Raw genomic sequence first — 7,717 nt, 5'->3', positions numbered from 1 at the left:
ATGTTGGGGAGCGGCACCTTGGGCAAGGGTCACTCCCCTTTATGGGGGGGGGTGGGGTCCTTATTTTGGCTGTTTCTGCCCCCCTTGGGGGCAGACAGGCCTTATGTTTTTAGGTCCATGGGGGCAGAAGCCACCAGGGATTTCTTTTTTAAATCAGTTTTGGCAATGTCAGGGAGGGGCCCCTTGGGGGAAGGGTCGCTCCCCTGTATTGGGGTGTGCTTTTAGGCCCATCTGCCTCCCAAAGGGGTAAGAAGCCACTAGACACCAGGGATTTCTTTATGGATCAATTTCAGCAATGTTGGGGTGAGGTATCATTTTACTCGGGAGACTGAGGGGAACGCAGTGCGATAGGACATTTGTGCTGGCACAGTGATCCCACACGGAAATGTGAGGAAAATTTGATTTAGTCAGCTAAATTTGAGGTTTGCAGGTGGTTCTGGGCAGCCCGGGGGGCAAAAACCCAGATGACCTCCCCAACCCTTGCAAAACGAGGTCGTTTTGCGAAAGGTAATTTTGATGTCGCGGGCACTTAGCCAACCCACACAAGTGAGGTACCATTTCTATTGAGAGACCCAGGGGAACGATGGGTGGTAGGAAATTTGTGTCAGCCCGGTGATCCCACAACTTTCCCAAACAGAAATGTGAGAAATATTTGTTTTTTTCCCGCTAAATTTGAGGTTTGCAGGGGATTATGAGTAGGAAAACATTGGGGGATCCACACAAGCCATACCTCCCTGAACTCCCCCAGGTGTCTAGTTTTTAAAAATGTCTGGGCTTGGTAGGTTTCCCTAGATGGTCGCCGAGACCAGGGCCAAAAACCCAGGTGACACAACCTTGCAAAGCCAGGTCATTTTGTGATAGGTTATTTTGATGTCTCCACAATACGTTTTGGGCCCTTCCCTGCTGCGGGCACTTGGCCTACCCACAAAAGTGAGGTACCATTTTTAGTGGGAGACTTTTGGGAATGCGGGGTGGGTGGATGTTTGTGGATCCATGCAGATTCCAGAACTTTTCATCACAGAAATGTGAGGAAAATGTTTTTTTCCAGAAAGTTTGAGATTTGCAAGGGATTCTGGATAACAGAACCTGGGGAGAACCACACAAGTCACCCCCATCCTGGATTCCCCAGGGTGTCTGTTATTACAAAATACATAGGTTTGCTAGGTTTCCCTAGGTGCCTGTTGAGCTAGGGTTCTATAAAAAAAAACTTGAAGGGTATACACAAATATCCTCCTGCTGAATTCAGAATGTTGTCTACTTTTCAGAATGTATAGCTTTCTGGGATCCATTATTGCTTTCACAACCATTTCTACCACTAACTGGAAGGAGGTTGAAAACACACAAAAAATAGGAACAATAGGCTATGTATCAGTAAAATGCCAGAACTGTGTAGAAAATGTGGTTTTCTGACAAAAGTCTGCCTGTCACTGAAAGCGGAGAAGCTTGCGATTTCAGCACAACAAACCCTTTGTTGATGCCCTTTGCAGGGGTAAACAAACAGACCCTTTCTTCTGCAGCACTTTTTCCCCATTGAAAAAAATAAATACATTTTGCTGTATTCCGGCTATTTTTTTGGGTCCCCTCCAGGGAAATCCACAAACTGTGGGTACCTTTAGAATCCTCAGGGTGTTGGGGAAAAAGGTGTACAAATTTGATGTGGATAGCTTATGTGGAGAAAACGTTACAGGGGCCTAAGCGCGAACTACTCCAAATAGCCAAAAGAAGGCTTAGCACAGACGCGGAAAGGTCTAGCAGCGAAGGGGTTAGTAGCTTAGGGAAAGCCTTTTGAGATCGACACCAGTAGTTTGCTCTCAACACATCATACAGCAAAGTCATAGCTTTGGCCTGCTGTTAGACACTGCTGTACTCCGTGCTAAGCAGAAGCAGACAGACGGGTAAGGCACAATAACAGATGTCTTTCGTTTACCTGATCAGAACAGATACCAGGCCCAAGCTCACAATGTAAACGTACATGGACTGCAGCATCAAATATTGAGAATTTGGCATGGAACAGAAAAGCCCGATTACAGGGTAGACAAAGCTACGGTACAGTGCACGGGAGAACACTTAAAGATTCTCCCTCCTCCAGCTCTCTGGAAGACGTTCAGGAAACAACCAGTGTGCAGAATGAAAGTCTAAAGTGGAAAGGATCGGAAAGTGTTTTGGAAAATTGCAGGAATTAATGGAAGGGAGAACATGGGCCTGCTGAAAACCCGTAAGACAAGAGTTCAAAGTATAATACGATTCACCAAATGGTTCGTCGCCAGCTCTCATGCTCAGGTGAGCATACAAGTGCCATAATGCATTAAGTATTACGTTAACCCTGGAATGAAATATGGAGTGAATTCGATTTCGGAGGATTTGTAAAATCTGTGAATTAAATAAAACTGCAGCACAAGTTCCAAACTAGCATTCATGATAGAAGCAGAGTCACAGAAAGTCTTCAAATAGGTCCACCTGGTGGCAGAATAGGAGGATCCTAAAATGTTCCATTGCTGGAGAAAAGCTCTAGTCCTTCCACCTACTGGTGACTTGTGTTGGAGGGTTAGTGGGAAGGAGTCACTTGCTGGAGAATCTATCCACCCCTTGGCGCAGTTCTTACTCATCCTCTTCCACAAAATGTGTCGCGAGGGTGAGCCATACTGCCACTGTGGTGGTGTGGTTTAAGAACCACTCTGAGATGTGAAGAATACGTGTGCTGGTGAAGGCTACATCCCTCCCCTTGGATGAGTCTACTTCATTCGGCCCAAAGCTCCTTGGAACAGCCCCTTATACAGCAAAGCCATTGCCTTGGCAGTCTCACTGATATTTTTCCATGCATCCCAAATAGATTGTCCTTAGTTAAAGGAATGTTCATAGCAGAGGCCTACTTCTCCTGTTTAAACCAGGGGGGCGGGGAGGGGGTTAATGCACACTTTGGGAGCCCTGGGCTTGCTTCAATCGTACTGGACAGCAGTCCACCAGCCATATTTGAAGACCCCATTGGGCAGGATAGCCCACAAAATAAACTAGGAATGAGAGTCTTGGTACTACCGTTATAGAAATCTAAGCACTTTGGAAGCTGTTACTTACATCAACATGTATAATGGAATTAGCTAGAAGAACAAGTTACTAACCTTCGGTAACGATGTATCTGTAAGAAACATTAGTTAGTTAGATTCCTCACCTTAGAATATCCCCAGGCGTCAGACTGGATCCGGAAGATTTTTCGTCAGCAATACCCCTTGCGCGTCGCTAGGCGTCGTCTGCGGCTCCGCGTCAGTCGTCGGCGTCGTGCGCCGGGATGACGTCGTCGGAGTACTTAGACGCCGCCCTCGCGCGCTGACGTCAGTTCTTGTACATAGCCTTCCGCGCCAGGAACGCAGAGCCATGCAAAGACCGACACTGGTGCCAAAACTAAAATCTAGGGGCCTGAAAGGACAACCTTAACCCTAGATGTCAGTTCGCAGAACGGGGAGGATGGGAGGGTCGGTGAGGAATCTAACTAACTAATGTTTCTTACAGATACATCGTTACCGAAGGTTAGTAACTTGTTCATCTGAAAGAAACACGTTAGTTAGATTCCTCACCTTAGAATAGATACCCAAGCAATACCATCCCCGGTGGTGGGTCTGCGAACCAAGATCACACCAGAAAGTCCTGGAGGACAGAACGGCCAAAGAAGCCATCCCTCCGGACTTGGCTGTCAAGGCAATAATGCCTGGCAAACGTGTGTAGAGAAGCCCACGTCGCCGCCTGACAGATGTCCTGCAAAGGGACTCCCCGTCCCAAGGCAGTAGTAGCCGCCGTGGCCCGAGTAGAATGGGCGCGCAGCCCAACAGGAGGGTCCTTTTTAGCCAAGGAATAGCAGATTTTTATACACAAAACGACCCACCGAGAGATGGTTCGTTTGTGCACAGCTTTCCCCTTCTTAGCGCCCACGTACCCAACAAAAAGCTGGTCGTCCACCCGGAACTGTTTTGTGCGGTCCAGATAAAAGGAGAGCGCACGTTTTGGGTCCAGACGGTGGAGCCTCTCTTCCTCTTTGGAAGGATGCGGAGGCGGAAAGAAGGTGGGCAAGGTGACAGACTGCCCAAGGTGAAAAGGAGTCACCACTTTAGGAAGAAAGGAGGGACGAGGCCGAAGGACAACCTTGTCCGGATGAACAGATAGGAAAGCAGGCTTTGAAGATAAAGCCTGGAGCTCACTCACCCGTCTAGCCGAGGTGATGGCTACCAGAAAAGCAGTCTTTAGAGTTAGAAGACGAAGAGGGCAATTGTGAAGAGGCTCGAAGGGAGCGCACATCAGGAAGGTCAATACCAGATTCAAGTCCCACTGAGGCATTACAAAAGGGACAGGAGGGAACGTGTGTGTGTAATGCCTTTGAGAAAGCGTGTAACCACAGGGGACTTGAAAAGAGAAGGCTGATCAGGAAGCCGCAAGAAGGCGGAGATGGCAGCAAGATAACCTTTCAGGGTGCCCAGGGCAGAGCCCTGCCGGGCCAGAGAAAGAAGGAAGAGGAGAACCTCAGAAAGAGGGGCGGAAAGGGGATCCACAGCCTTTGCTGTGCACCATGCCACAAATTTGTTCCACCGGCAGGCGTATACCGACTTTGTGGAGGGACGCCTGGCTGCCAGAATGATATCACAGACTTCAGGAGGCAAGTCAAATGGCATCAACTGCCGCCGCTCAATCTCCACGCATGGAGGTGGAGGCTGGACAGGTTCGGGTGGAGGACCGTCCCCTGCTGCTGCGACAGAAGATCCTCCCGAAGGGGCAGACGTATCGGGGGATCGGTCAACAGACTGAGTAGCTCGGGATACCAGTATCTTCGTGCCCAATCCGGAGCCACCAAGATGACTTGGGCCCGGTCGCGCCTGATCTTCTTCAGCACTCTGGGCAGAAGTGGTATAGGCGGAAAGGCGTACAACAGACCGCAACTCCACTCGTGACGAAAAGCGTCGCCGAGCGAGTGCCGCCTTGGAAATTCCAACGCGCAGAACTGCTGACATTGCGCGTTCTCTTCGGTGGCGAATAGATCTAACCAAGGCTCTCCCCACTGCTGAAAGAGGCCTTGCACCACTTCGGAGTTCAGACGCCATTCGTGATCCATCATGCACCGGCGGCTGAGTTCGTCTGCTCTGGCGTTCAGAGAGCCCGCCAGATGTTGAACCACCAGGGTGACGCCCTGGTGTTCCAGCCATGTCCAGAGGCGCAGAGCCTCCTGACAAAGGGTCCACGACCCCACCCCGCCCTGTTTGTTGCAGTACCACATGGCGGTGGTGTTGTCCGTGAACACCTGCACGACACTTCCCCTGACAGAGGGAAGGAAGGCTTTCAGTGCAAGCCGGATCGCTCTCAACTCCAACAGGTTGATGTGGAGACGAGACTCCGCCGGAGACCAGAGGCCTCTGATCTCCGCCTCTCCCATATGGCCACCCCAACCCAGGAGGGACGCATCCGTCACTACGACATGCTCCGGTTGGGGAAGGGAGAGGCTCTTGCCCTTGACCCACTCGCGGTCCGTGAGCCACCACTGCAACTGCTGTGCAGTGCCCTCCGAGATCAAGACATGGTCGGACAGGTTGCCGTGATGCTGGGCCCACTGAAACTTCAGGTCCCACTGCAGAGCCCGCATGCGCCGCCTGGCGTGATGCACTAGTAGGATGCAGGAGGCCATCAGCCCCAGAAGCCGCAACACTAGCCTGACCGAAACCCGGGATAGAGGCCGAAAGATGGGAATCCGGGCCTGTATATCCCGGACCCGCTGTTCCGGTGGATGGACCCGGAACTGCGCCGAATCGAGAACCGCTCCGATGAAGAGGAGCTTCTGAGAGGGACTCAAGTGTGACTTCGGCACGTTGATGGAAAACCCCAGCAAATGCAGGAGATCCGCCGTAGTCTGGAGGTGGGAGACGACTGCCTGGGGCGAGCCCGCCTTCAACAACCAGTCGTCGAGATAGGGGAAGACTGGGACCCCTGATCTGCGCAGATGAGCTGCGACCACCGCCATCACTTTCGTGAACACCCGAGGGGCACTGGTGAGGCCGAAGGGGAGCACGGTAAACTGAAAGTGCTCTTGGCCCACCGTGAACCGCAGGTAACGCCGGTGGGCCGGCAGGACGGGGATATGGAAATATGCGTCCTGCAAGTCCAACGCTACCATCCAGTCTCCAGGGTCTAGGGCAGCTAAAACCTGAGCCAACGTTAGCATCTTGAACCTTTCCTTTCGGAGGAAGGCATTGACGTTCCGGAGGTCCAAGATAGGGCGCAGGCCCCCCTTGCCCTTCTTGGGAACCAGAAAGTAGTGGGAATAACAACCACGACCTACTTCTGGACTCGGAACGCGCTCGACGGCCCCCTTGGCCAGGAGAGCCGAAACTTCCTCGCGGAGAAGATCCAAATGATCCCCCGAGATACGGTGGTGTTGTGGTGGCATGGCTGGAGGGGTCGTCTCGAAGGGGAGGGAGTAGCCCCTTCGGACGATTTGCAGCACCCACCTGTCCGATGTTATGGACCGCCAGTGGAGCAGGTGATGGCGAACTCTGCCGCCCACTGGCGTAGTATGGGCCTGAAAGCTCGGACTAGGAAGGCTTTGAGGCAGATGCTGCCGGGGTGGATGTGGGCTGACCACGTCGGCCTCCATTTCCGCCACGGCGGAAGCCACGTCCGCGACCGCGCGCAGGTTGGTTCTGCGGCTGGTGGCTCTGCGGACGTGAGGAGGCGCCCCTTCCTTGGCCACGAAAGGGGCGAAAAGCGGAGGTGTGCGCCCGCGGAGCCGAGAGGCCCAAGGACTTGGCCGTAGCCCGGGAGTCCTTAAAGCGGTTCAGCGCACTGTCCGCCTTCTCACCAAACAGGCGAGTGCCATCAAAGGGCATGTCCATGAGGGTGTTCTGGACATCCCCGGAAAAGGACGTGGACCGCATCCAGGCGTGGCGGCGGAGCGCCACCGTGGTGGAAATCGCCCGACCTAGCGAGTCCGTGGTGTCAAGCCCACATCTTATGGCGTGCCGTGCTGCATCCCTCCCATCGGCCAGAGCCTGGGAAAGACGCGTCCGGACCTCCTCCGGACACAGGGGCAGCACGTCCTCCACCGTATCCCACAGAGAATGGGAATAACGGTCCAAGAGACAGGCGGTATTTAAAGACCGCAGGCCCAAACTAAGGGACGAGAACAGTTTCTTGCCAAACTGCTCGAGTCTCTTGGAATCCCGGTCCGGCGGAGCGGTCGGGAAGGAGGATTGGGAAGTAGAGGCCTGGATAACCAGACTCTCGGGGGTGGGGTGTTGGGACAGGAAGCTGGGGTCGCCCGGAGCAGGGCGGTGGCGCCTGGCAACGTTCCTATCCACAGGAGGAACTGTGGAGGGCTTGGACCAGGTGCCCTGCAGAACGTCAGTGAGGGCCTCGTTAAACGGCAGCAGAGGCTCAGTGGAGCTTGCTGAGGTTTGAAGCACCTCAGTGAGGATGTTGGTCCTCACAGCCACGGCAGGCAACTCGAGCCCAAGGGCCTCAGCCGCCTTGCGCAGCACCACAGAAAATGCTGCACCCTCCTCCGAAGCCACGGTCGGAGGAGAAGTGAATCCAGCGTCTGGTGAGGTGTCCAGCCCGCTGGCCTCCCCCAGTTCATCTGCCCAGTCCTGAGAAAGCTGTGACTGAACAGCCAGAGGGTCCTCGAACCCCTCCCAGTCGCCCCCTTCTTCCGATTCCTGATAAACAGGAGGAATGATCGGAACCGGAC

Source organism: Triturus cristatus, chromosome 5_1 (genome assembly GCF_964204655.1).
Source record: "Triturus cristatus chromosome 5_1, aTriCri1.1, whole genome shotgun sequence".
Taxonomy (NCBI): domain Eukaryota; kingdom Metazoa; phylum Chordata; class Amphibia; order Caudata; family Salamandridae; genus Triturus; species Triturus cristatus.
This window is presented reverse-complemented; position numbering follows the sequence as displayed.